General features: G+C 39.3%; 1 long non-coding RNA gene across 1 annotated transcript in view; it reads right to left on the bottom strand.

Moving 5' to 3' along the window:
- The window catches only part of LOC114008221 (uncharacterized), a 71644-nt gene that overhangs the window by 57481 nt on the left and 2296 nt on the right, over positions 1-11867 (bottom strand). Inside the window, exon 2 of the long non-coding RNA XR_003549776.1 lies at positions 10231-10311. This is a non-coding gene — a long non-coding RNA (uncharacterized LOC114008221). The remainder of the gene's footprint in view (positions 1-10230; positions 10312-11867) is intronic.

Genomic DNA, 11867 nt, shown 5'->3' on the forward strand with positions numbered 1-11867 from the left:
TCTCTCTCTCTCTGGCAAGTGTACACACCCTGAAATAAACTAAAATAAAAAATTTGTAAAGGTACATTAGGAGGTGACTAGGTCATGATAATGGAGCCCTCATGAATGGGATTAGTGCTCTTATGAAAGAAGTCCTCCCCTCTTCCACTCCTTTGCCATGTCAGAACATAGCAAGAGGTGCCATCCATGCAGCAGAGAGCAAGATTTTACTAGACACTGAATATGCTAGTACCATTATCTTGGACTTATCAGCCTCCAGAACTGTGAAAAATAAATTGCTTTTTTTTTTTTTTTTTTTTTTTTTTTTGGGGGGGGGGGGTTTTGCCTTTGGGGGGGTGCCTTTGAGAGAGAGAGGTTTTTGCCTTAGGGTGTGTGCACTCACTGGAGAGAGAAGGAGAAAGAGACAATGAGAGGGAAAGTGAGAAATCACCCCCCTCCCCAGGGTGATGGCCATGCCACAATTCCCTCTATGCCATTCTCCTACCTGGATTTCAGGCATACACACACATGCACCCAGGATGAGTTTCAAGCCACAGGGTCTAGGACTTGAACTGAGATCGGCCATGTGGGAGTCCAACAAAGTAACCTCTACTGCTGGTCCCTAAGTTGTATTATTTATAAAGCCTAATCCAATTTATTTTGTTATGGTAGCCCTAATGGAATAAGACACTAATTATGAAGCTAATGAGAAAAATTAGAATGGATTTTAATAGTAGTTTGGGTTATCACATTTACTTTATTTAATTTTAAAAAATAAGGCTTTGTAGAAGGGATGTAGCAGGCTAGTAAAGGAGACATTTTAGGCAACTATAGTCTTTTAGCTTTCAAATTGCAGTATGTAGAATCACACACTCATAATAGTATTATAATTGCTACTAATGCTTATAAGCTAACAACAATAATTATAAGTCAACTTTTCCCACTTTAAGCCCTTAAATGTCACAATGTATTTCATAATTTAGCTTATATTTGACCTTATGATCCTAACCTACCTCTTCGGCCTCAGCCCTCTCCTTCTTTCATTACTACTCAGCTAGAACACTTTCAGCTTTTTCCCACCTCAAGTTGCAGGTTAAGTAGCTTTTATCTGAAATACGTGAGACCATAAGTGTTTTGTATTTTGTTGCTGTTGTTTTTAATTTGGAATATCTGTATAGATATAATGAGATGTTTTGGGGCTAGGATCCAAATCTAAACAAGAAATTCATTTGTGTTTCATACAAACTTTATGTATACAGTCTGAAGGTAAATTCATACAATATTTTTGTATTGCGGCATTTTGACTACAAGCTGAGGTCAAGTATGGAACTTTCCACTTGTGGGGTCATGCTGGCACTCTGAAAGTTATGAATTTTGGAGCATTTTGTATTTTTCAATTAGGGATGCTCAGCCTATAGTCTGAAATTTATTTTTGTGGGGCCAGCAGTTAGTGTAATGGCTATGTCTCTGGATTCCCATGTAGTCGACTGTGGTTCGAGTCCCAGATCCAGTGGCTTAAACTCATGCTGGGCACGTGTGCGTGCATGCCCAAGATCCCAAGAGGATAATGAAGGAGAAGGGATTGCAGCGTGGCCATCCCCCAGGGGGGTGATTCCTTGCTTTCTATTTCTCTGTCTCTCTGTCTTTCTGGTGAGCGCACATGCTCTATAGCAAAAACCTCTCCCCCCACAAAAAAAAGAAAGACATTTATTTTTGTCAGTAAGGTTCTCCTTACATCTCATTCCCTGGTGTTTTCCTTCTAAGTCTTCAGATATTGACTTACATGTCATTTTCTGAGGAAATCTTGATCCCCACCCCAAAGACTACATCAGGACACATTATTTGACTTCATAGCATACAGTGCTTTTTCTTTAGAGCATTTAATGTAATTATAGTTAATTAATGAAATACATGAGAATGAGGGAAATTGGTATAATATCCTGGGAAGCAGATATTGTTCAGATTTTGAACAAATACATACTGATGACTTACTATGTTCCATGCATTGTATTATATACTAGGAATACAGTGGGAAAAGAAGCAGACTCCTCCTCTTTAATCACCTATTCGTGAGGATATCCCCTGGATCATATGACCACCTAGAATACTATCTAATGCAATTATGTCAGCATAGAATATACTTCCTTCCCAAGATCTTCATGCCCTTGTTCTCATGTCACCAATGTTTATGAGTCTACTCTCACAATAATCCTCTGAAGCAGATGCTATCATTTAGTAATATTTAATAGATGAAAAACTCAGGCAGAGAGAGGTTAAGAAGCTACCCAAGGTCACTAGCCTGTAAGTGATAGAGCCACAATTCACACCTAAGCAGTTGCATTTTGGAGTTCCTACTCTAAACCATAAAATTCTTGAGACCAGCAAATGGTGTAGTGGCTGTGTCGCTGGAATCCCCTGTGGTCAACTGCAGTTCAAGTCCTGGACCCAGCAGCTTAAAACTCACATTGGGCACATGTGCATGCATGCCCAAAATCCCAAGAGGAGAGTGGAGGAGAAGGGATTGTAGCGTGGCCATCCCCCAGGGGGGTGACTTCTCACTTTCTTGTCTCTCTGTCTCTCTCTGCCTCTCCAATGAACGCACATGCCCTAAACTAAAAAATCTCTCTTAAAAAAAAATTTTGCAAAGGCAGGAAATGGAACCTTATCCCAGTTTGTATCCCTAGCATCCACCATGGTGCCTAGTATATGAATGTAATCAATGTCAAAAGAAACTGCTAAAAAGTTTAGGAATGTCAAAAACTACTATGATGTGATCTTTCTCGTCAAAGTATTGGGAAGATTAATAAAATAGTCCAATAATACAAATAAATGAATTAAAGAGAAGGTGACTGAGAATTGAGTAGCTTACACATTGAAACACTGGTGTTAGAATGTCAAGGATTTTCCTTAAAATCTTATTAAAGTCCTAGCAGCATGGATATAGAATCTTCCTGGAAATCATAGTTATACGAAACACCAAATCAAATAAACATTGATCAATAAATTGTGGGAGTACAATGAGAGGATGTCTAGTAGCAGGTTCTTGAACTGTGGCCCAAGCTTTGCTCTAGTAACCAGTTTATCAATCCACAATAAAAGAGTCACATACTTTTACTAGGAGTGATAATACAATGGAAAATGTCCACAATAAAGATACAGAAAGCATGCTGGTGGAATTTCAGAGAGCTCAGAAAATTAAATATTGGATATTGTACCATCTGCCAATAAAAAAAAAAATCAACAAGATGACATTTTAACTATCAGAATTTCCAAAAAGGGAAAGTAAGAAATCACCCCCCCAGGAGGATGACCATACTGCAATCTCTTCTCCCTCATTCTCTTCTCGGGATTTTGGGCACACATGCACATGTGCTCTGAGTGATTTATTTTTCAAGTCACTGGTTCCAGGACTTGAACCATGGCCAGCCATGTGAGACTCCAGCTCCTTAGCCACCACACCACTGGCTGGCCCCTCCATTTATATATTTTAGAAATCAATAGCCTTGGGTCAGCCAATGGCATAGTGATTAAGGCAGCTGGATCCTACATGGCCAACTGCATGGTTCAAGTTCTGGACCCACTGGCTTGAAAACACTGCTTGTGTGTGTGCATGTGTGCCAGAAATCATGAAAGAAGAAATGGAGGTGAAGGGATTGGAGCATAACCGTTCCCCATTAAGGGTCAGATAAGTGCTTTTTGAGTTTCGCTCTTTCCAGCAAATGCATATGCCCTCCAGTAAATTGAGAGAGAGAGAGAGGGAGAGAAAGAAATCAATTGGCAAGAAAATTACAAGGGTTACCTAGTATAATAATAATTGTTATTTTTAAAAACTCAAGGGTTTTAATTGGCCTTTGCTATGGCAATAAATGTGTCCCTCAAAGTTCATGTGTTGGAAACTTGATCCTCAATGTAACAATGTTGGGAGGTAGAGCCTAGCTGGAGGTGTTTAGGTCATAAGGACTCTCCTCTCATGTCTGCTTAATGTCATTATAAGGGAACAGGTTTGTGATAAAAGTGAATTTATTCCCCTCTTGCCCTTTCTCTCCACTGCCCTCTCACCATGTTATGACGTAACATGAAGGTCGTCTTTACCAGATTCGACCCCTCAATCTCAGACTTCTCCGCTCCATAACCATGAGACAAATATTTTTCTTCATTATAAATTACTCAGTCTGAGGCCAGATGGTGATGCAGCAGTGTATGCTATTTAATTTTCAAATATTTGTGAGTTTTCTAATTTTCTATGATTGATTTCTAGTTTCATTGTGGCCAGAAAAGATATTTGATATGATTTTAATCTTCTTAAAATTTTTTAAGACTTTTTTTTTTTTTTTTTTTTTTTGGAGAGGATTTTTTGCTATAGGGCGCATGCGCTCGCCAGCCAGCCAGAGACAGAAAGAAAGAAAGAGAGAAATCATCCCCTAGGAGGGATGGCCACGCTGCAATCCCTTCTCCTCCATTCTCCTCTCGGGATCTTGGGCACACATGCACATGCACCCAGCATGAGTTTAAGCTACCTGGTCTGGGACCCAAACTGTAGTCGACTACGTGGGAGTCCAGCAACATAGCCATTACGTTAACTGCTGGTCCCTTAATACTTGTTTTATGTCCTAAAGTGTGATCTCTCCTGGAAAATGCTCCATGTTTGTTTGAGAAGAATGAGTATTCACACAGAACCACATAAGATCCTAAATTGCCAAAATAGTCTTCAGAAAGAATTATCAACTGAAAGCTTCACACTTCCTGATTTCATAATGTATTACAAAGCCACAATCTTTAAAACAGAATAGTGTTGGCATAAAGACAGAAATGTAGACTAAGAAAACAGAATAACTAGCCTAAACTAAACCCACACATATATAGTCAACCAAACTTCAATGAGGGTGAAGAGCAAACACAATGGGGAAAAGAGTTTCTTCAACGAATGGTGCTGGGAAAACTGGATATCCACATGCAAAACAATGAAACTGAATCTTTACCTTACACTATATACAAAAATTAACTTAAAATGTGTTGAAGACTTAAACATAAGACCTGAAATTATAAAATTTCTAGAAGAAAATGTGGAGAAAGCTTCTTGATATTGATCTTGGCAATGACACTAAAAGAACAGGCAACAAAAACAAAAATAGGATGTAAAAAACTGTTAAAAGCTTCTGCATGGCAAAGGAAACAAGTGGGACCATATTAAACTAAAAGGCTCTGTACAACAAATGAAACAATCAACAGAATGAAAAAGTAACTTAAAAATGGGAGAAAAAATTGTGCAGCATGTATCTGATAAGAGGTGTACACACACACACAATCTCATACAACTGACTTGAAAAAAAACCAAAAAACCTGATTAGAAAATGGGCAAAGCTGGGGCTGGCCAGGTGGCATGGTAGCAGAGGTAGCTGGATCTCATATGGCCAACCATGCGGTTCAAGTTCCAGATCTGGTGGCTTGGGAAACACACAGGGTGCATGTGCATGTGTGCTGAAATCCTGAGAGGAGAATTGAGGAAAAGGGATTGTGGTGTGCCCATCCCCCTGGAGACTGTTCTCTCAATTCCTTTCTCTCTTTTTGTCACTGTATCTACTGAAGGTGCATGTGCCCTATAGCAAAAACAGAAAGAAAAAAGAAACAAGAAAAATGGGCAAAGGACTTCAATTGACATCTGTCTGAAGAAGTTATACAAATGGCTGTGGCCAGGTATATGAAAATGTACTCAACATCACTAATCATCATGGAAATGCAAATCAAAACCACAAGGAGATATCATCTTAAACCTTTCAGCATGGATATTACCAAAACAAAACAAAACAAAACAAAAAATCCAAAAGATAATGAGCAATGGCAAGGATGTGGAAAATTTGAAACCCTTGAGCACTACTGATGAGAATGTAAATCAGTACAACCATTATGTAAAACAGTATGAAGATTCTTTAAAAAATTAAAAATAGAACTACCATATGATACACCAATCCCACTCTGGGTATTTATCCAAAGGAATTGAAATCAGGATCTCAAAAAGATATCTGCATTCCTGGGAACCAGCAGTTAGCGTAATGGCTATGTCGCTGGACTCCCACGTAGTCGACCGTGGTTCATGTCCCGGACCCGGTGGCTTAAAACTCACGCCGGGCGCGTGTGCGTGCGTGCCCAAGATCCCGAGAGGAGAATGGAGGAGAAGGGATTGTGGCGTGACCATCCCCCCTGGGGGGTGATTTCTCGCTTTCTGTCTCTATGTCTCTCTCTGTCTGTCTGGCGAGCGCACGCGCCCTACAGTGAAAATCTCTCAAAAAAAAAAAAAAGATATCTGCATTCCTATGTTCACTGCAGTATTATTAACAATAGCCAAGATATGGGAACAATTTAATATCTATTGTCAAATGAATGGGAAAGAAAATGTGCTATACTGCATATATACAATGGAATATTATTCAGTCTTAAAAAAGAAAACAATCCTGGGACCAGCAGTTAGCATAATGGCTATGTCGCTGAACTCCCATGTAGTCGATCGCAGTTCAAGTCCTGGACCTGGTGGCTTAAACTCACACCGGGAGCGTGTGCATGCATGCCCAAGATCCCAAGAGGAGATGGAGGAGAAGGGATTGCGGTGTGGCCTCACCCCTCTGGGAGGTGATTTCTTGCTTTCTATCTCTCTGTCTCTCTGGCGAGCGCATGCGCCCTAAAGCAAAAACCTCTCCCAAAAAAAAAAAGAAAACAATCCTGTCACATGTGACAACATGGATGAACCCAGAAGATATTATGCTAAGTGAAATAAGCTAGTCACAGAAGGAAAAATACTGCATGATTCCCATTTATATGTAGTATCTAAAGTGATCAAACTCACAGAAACAGAGTAGAATGGTGATTGCCACCAGAAATGTGGAGGCAGAAATGGGGAGTTGTCAATGGATATAACATTTCAGTTATGAGGGATCAACAGATAGCATACTGATTATGTCGCTGAACTCCCCCATAGTTGACCACAGTTCAAGTCCCAGATCCGGAGGCATGAAACTTATCCCAGGCATTTGTGTCCAATATCCTAAGAGGAGAATAAAGGAGAAAAGGACTATGGTGTGGACATCCCCCTTGGGAGTGATTTCTTGCTTTCTGTCTCTCTGGCAAGCACATGCGCCCTACACCAAAAAAATCTCTTAAAAAAAAGTTTCAGTTATGCAAGATGAGTAAGTTCTAGAGGTCTGCTGAACAAGGTAGTACTTAAAGTTAGTGATATGAGGGGACTTCAATAGGTTGTAGAAAAATGGCAAGATGATTTGGGTGCCAAAAAATTGAAATTCATGCATAGTTTATTCATAACATACAGTTTCCATTAATTTTTTGAAGATCCCTCATACAGTTATGATACACTGACAAATTTAAGAGAGTCTGACTTTTTTTTTAAAGATTTTTACAAATAGGGCATATGCACTTGCTGGAGAGAGACTGTGAGAGGGAAAGTGAGAAATTGCCTCCCAGGGGGTAGCCACAACCACAATCCCTTCTCCATTCTTCTCCTGTGATTTTGGGTACACACACGCCCAGTTTGATTTTCAAGCTATTTGGTCTAGGATTTGAACCATGGCAGACCATGTGGGAGTACAACATCTTAACCACCATGCCACCTGCAGGCCCCAAGATAGTTGCTTTCAAGTAACTAAGTAAGTATTCTTACCACACAAACACATACAGATACACAAAAAAAGGGGCAGGAGAAAACTTTGAGAAGTGATAGATGTGTTTATTACTTTGAGTGTGGTGATGGTTTCATGGGTGTAAACATATATTCAAATCAATCAAATTATATTTATTGTATATTAACTACACTTCAATAAAGTCAGTTTTAAGTAAAAGGAGACTCGGCTGTGGTGACGCATGGTGTTAAGACGCTGATACTTTGATGTTGAAGTCACATGGGAGGACTAGGTTCAATTCCCACATGAAACTGAAAAGGCTGCCTATAGCAGGCATGCCTACAGTCCAGGTAACTGGGAGGCTGGGACAAGAGGATTGCAACATGACATGACCTTGTCAAAAATCAATCTCTGTTTAAAAAAAAAAAAAATCAATCTCTGTTTTAAATAAAAACAAACGAATAAAATGAAAGTGCCAAAGAAAGTTTTCTTTAAATAACCTTAACCCACTAATTTATTTCCATTAATAGTAACTTACAAGTAGTGGCACTCAAATGTTCATCAACTAGACTTACTAATGATTATTTCATGAATATGAAATGAATACATAATAAGATGTAATTCGAATTAACATGGGTCAGTAATATGGGTTTTCTCATGTATTTCCTGCCTTTGTTAATATAAGAAGCAAAGGTGCTAGACTTCCACATAGCCGATCACAGTTTGAGTCCTGAATCTGGCAGCTTGAAACTCAAACGAAGTGCACGTATGTGCCCAGAATCCCAAGAGAAAGATGGAGGAAAAGGGACTGCAGCATTGCCATCCCCTTGGGGTATGATTTCTCACTCTCCCTCTCACTCTCACTGTTTCTCTCTGCCTCTCTGGGCAAGCATACACGTGCTATGGCAAAAACCTTACCAAAAAAAGAGGCAAAATATTAATTTTAGTTTTGTACTGTTACCTATATTTTTTTTAGAGAGAGATTTTTGCTATAGGGAACATGCTCTTGCCAGAGAGACAAAGAGACAGAAAGCAAGATCACTCCCCAGGGAGGGATGACCACACTGTAATCTCTTCTCCTCCACTGTCCTCTCAGGATTTGGGGTACACACACGTGCCCAGCGTGAGTTTTAAGCCTCCAGGTCTGGGAATCAAACCACAGTCAACTACATGGGAGTCCAACAATGTAACCATTATACCATCTGCTGGTCCCTCATCTATTTTTTCTAAGTAAAGTTACCTAATAAAGTTACCTAATAAAGATTTCATCTAGTCCTGAAATAATACAAAAGTAAAAATATAGATGTTCACCATCAAGGAAATGAATGGTACATATCTTGTTTTTCAAGCTCACAGGCTGTTTCAGCAAAGTATGTACAGCGCTGTGAACCATGAAGTTTTCTTTCCTTAAATTTCAGATCACTCTTTCATTTCCTCTTTGGTAACTCCTCTCCTCATCCCACATTTTTATTTCTAAGTTCCACTTTATTCTCAGTTAAGTTATAGAGTTACAGTAATTCTTATCTCAGTCTCTTGCCATTTTTCTTCTGTGTGTGTACTCTTTTGCTTTTTGAAGTGTTATATTAACATTTCTTAAATCAACTCAATAGCAAATAGAATGAACTCATCACAATCAGATGGGAATAATTCATTTTAAAGGTCAAACAAATAGGAAATTTGGCAACTAGAGAGCTCTACCCCACTGATAACTAGAATCAGAGATGACAAATATGGGAATTATATGAAATTCTCTTTTCTTCTCCACCTCCTTCTTTATCTTTTATTCTTTATTCCTGAGGGTAGAGTGTGGGAGGAAGGAGTGTGTATGTGTGTAGGGTGAAAGGAGAGAAGAGAAAGAGAGAGTAAAAGGTGGAAAAGTACATACCTACCATTTCATTGGAAGCAAAAGCATGTAAGAGACATATAAGTGGGTTGGAGTAGGAGAGAGAAGATCTTTAAAGAAAGGAAATAGAACTGACTCTTGGAGATTGGAGTATTCTTAGTCCACATGTATTTCTTCAGGGGGTTACATTTACACCTACCACTATTTTCAGTGGCACACTCAGTGCATTCGACAAGGGCAAGGTTGGGCTTAGGCACAGTCTCTTCTATCTCACTCCTGTCTCTGATCACCCTTTCTCTAACTTCTGGGCTCTTAGTACAAACACACTCAACTTCGGTTTTTCAAAAACCTTTTGATATTCTCTGTCACCCCTTTTTCTTCTTCCTAACCCCAAATCAATTCTTATTCCCAAATTGTGCAAGTAGGTGGTTAGACTGGTTATTGGTTGAAATAATCAGATAGAAATTAGTCAATTTCTGTTTAAAAGGTGTATTTTACAGAAGGAAGTTGTTAACTCTAATGGGTCCCTATATATATTTTCTGGTTTTGGAGTAGAACTTTCATCCGAGTCCCAAAGGAATTCACCCTCAGAAAAATTAAAACATCTATTTAATTGGCAAAATGTAGAACTATTTGAAACTGGAAATTATTTTGAACTGGAAGACATAAGTAGTCTTCTAGTCTGGTTACAAGAACCCTTATATACCACTCTTATCAATCCAGAAATCTGGTCAGTCTTACTGTTTGCTCCTACGTCTCCCCTTGCTTTTGCAGACAACATACCTCATGGCACAATAAGTACTTTTTGACGAGAGTGGAAGACAGCAGCACAGTGAGCAGTGAAGAGTCAGAGCCAGTCTTGCACTAAGAAAATAAAATAAGATAAATACATTTATGCACATATATTTTCATTAAAAAACTAAAACTACAGAAAGGTTGCAAAAACAATATAATGTACTATCATATACACTTTACCTAGACTTATCATTTAACATTTTCCCATATTTGCCTATGTTTTGCTAAATCATTTGACAGTAAGTTGCAAATAATGAACTTTTATCCCTAAATACTTCTTATAATGAGGTTACTCTCAGGATCATCGTAATAGTTATGTTGCTGGACTCATGTAGTCGACCGCAGTTTGAGTCCCGAACTCGGAGGTTTGAAACTCATGCTGGGAGCATGTGCATGCATGACCAAAATCTTGAGAGGAGAATGGAGGAGAAGGGATTGTGGTGTGACCATCCCTCCTGGGCATGATTTCTCATTTTGTTGCTCTCTAGTGCACACATGTGCCCTATAGCAAAAATCTCTCTTAAAAAAAAAATGAGGTTACTCTTTCATAAACACAGTGCAATTATAAAATTAAAGAACAGTGAAACACTTATCTAATACATAATTCATGTGCGAATTTCAACAATTGTCCTGAAGACAATCCTATAGAACATGTTTTTTCAGGATCATATTTGCCTTTTGCTTTCAGGGGCATGTCTCTTTAATCTCTTAAATTTAAAAAGATTCAGACTGGGAACAGCAGATGACTTAATGGTTACGTTACTGGACTCCCACGTAGTCAGTCACAGTTCAAAACTCATGCCAGCTGGGGACCAGCAGATGTTACAGTGGTTATGTTGCTGGACTCCCATGTAGTCAACCACAGTTCAAGTCCTGGAACTGGTTGGTTAAAACTCACAACAGGCGTGTGTGTATACATGCCCAAAATCCTGAGAGGAGAAAGGAGGAGATGAGGCCATCCCACACCATGGGGTGATTTCTTAGTTTTTGTCTCTCTGTCTGGCAAGGGCACGTACCTCTATAACAAAAATTTCTCTTAAACTAAGGAAACAAAAAACAAAACAAAACAAAACTCAGGCCAGCTATGTGTGTGTGTGCATGATCCAAATCCTGAGAGGAGAATGGAGAAGGGATTGCTGCAAGGTTATCCCCCATAAAGGCTGATTTCTTGCTTTTTGTCTCACTGTCTCTCAGGAGTGCATGCAAATATTAAAAAAAAAAAAAAAAAAAGAAAGAAAGAAACAGGCTGGCAGGTGGTATGAAGGTTAAGGCACCTGGATCCCACATGGCTGACCCAGCAGTTCAAATCCCAGCAGCATGAAAAACACCCCAGGCATGTGTATACGTGTACCCATAACCTCAAAAGAAGAAATGGACTGCTACATGGCCTTCCCCAATGGGGGCTGCTTTCTCACTTTCTCTAGCAAGTATTCATGTCCTCTGGCAAATTAAAAATTATTATTATTATTATTATTATTATTATTATTATTTGGAGAGATTTTCACTATAGGGTGCATGCACTCGCCAGACAGACAGAGAGAGAGACATACAGACAGAAAGCGAGAAATCACCCCCCGGGGGGATGGTCACACCACAATCCCTTCTCCTCCATTCTCCTCTCGGGA

This window comes from Tupaia chinensis, unplaced genomic scaffold, assembly GCF_000334495.1.
Source record: "Tupaia chinensis unplaced genomic scaffold, TupChi_1.0 Scaffold000311_2, whole genome shotgun sequence".
Taxonomy (NCBI): domain Eukaryota; kingdom Metazoa; phylum Chordata; class Mammalia; order Scandentia; family Tupaiidae; genus Tupaia; species Tupaia belangeri.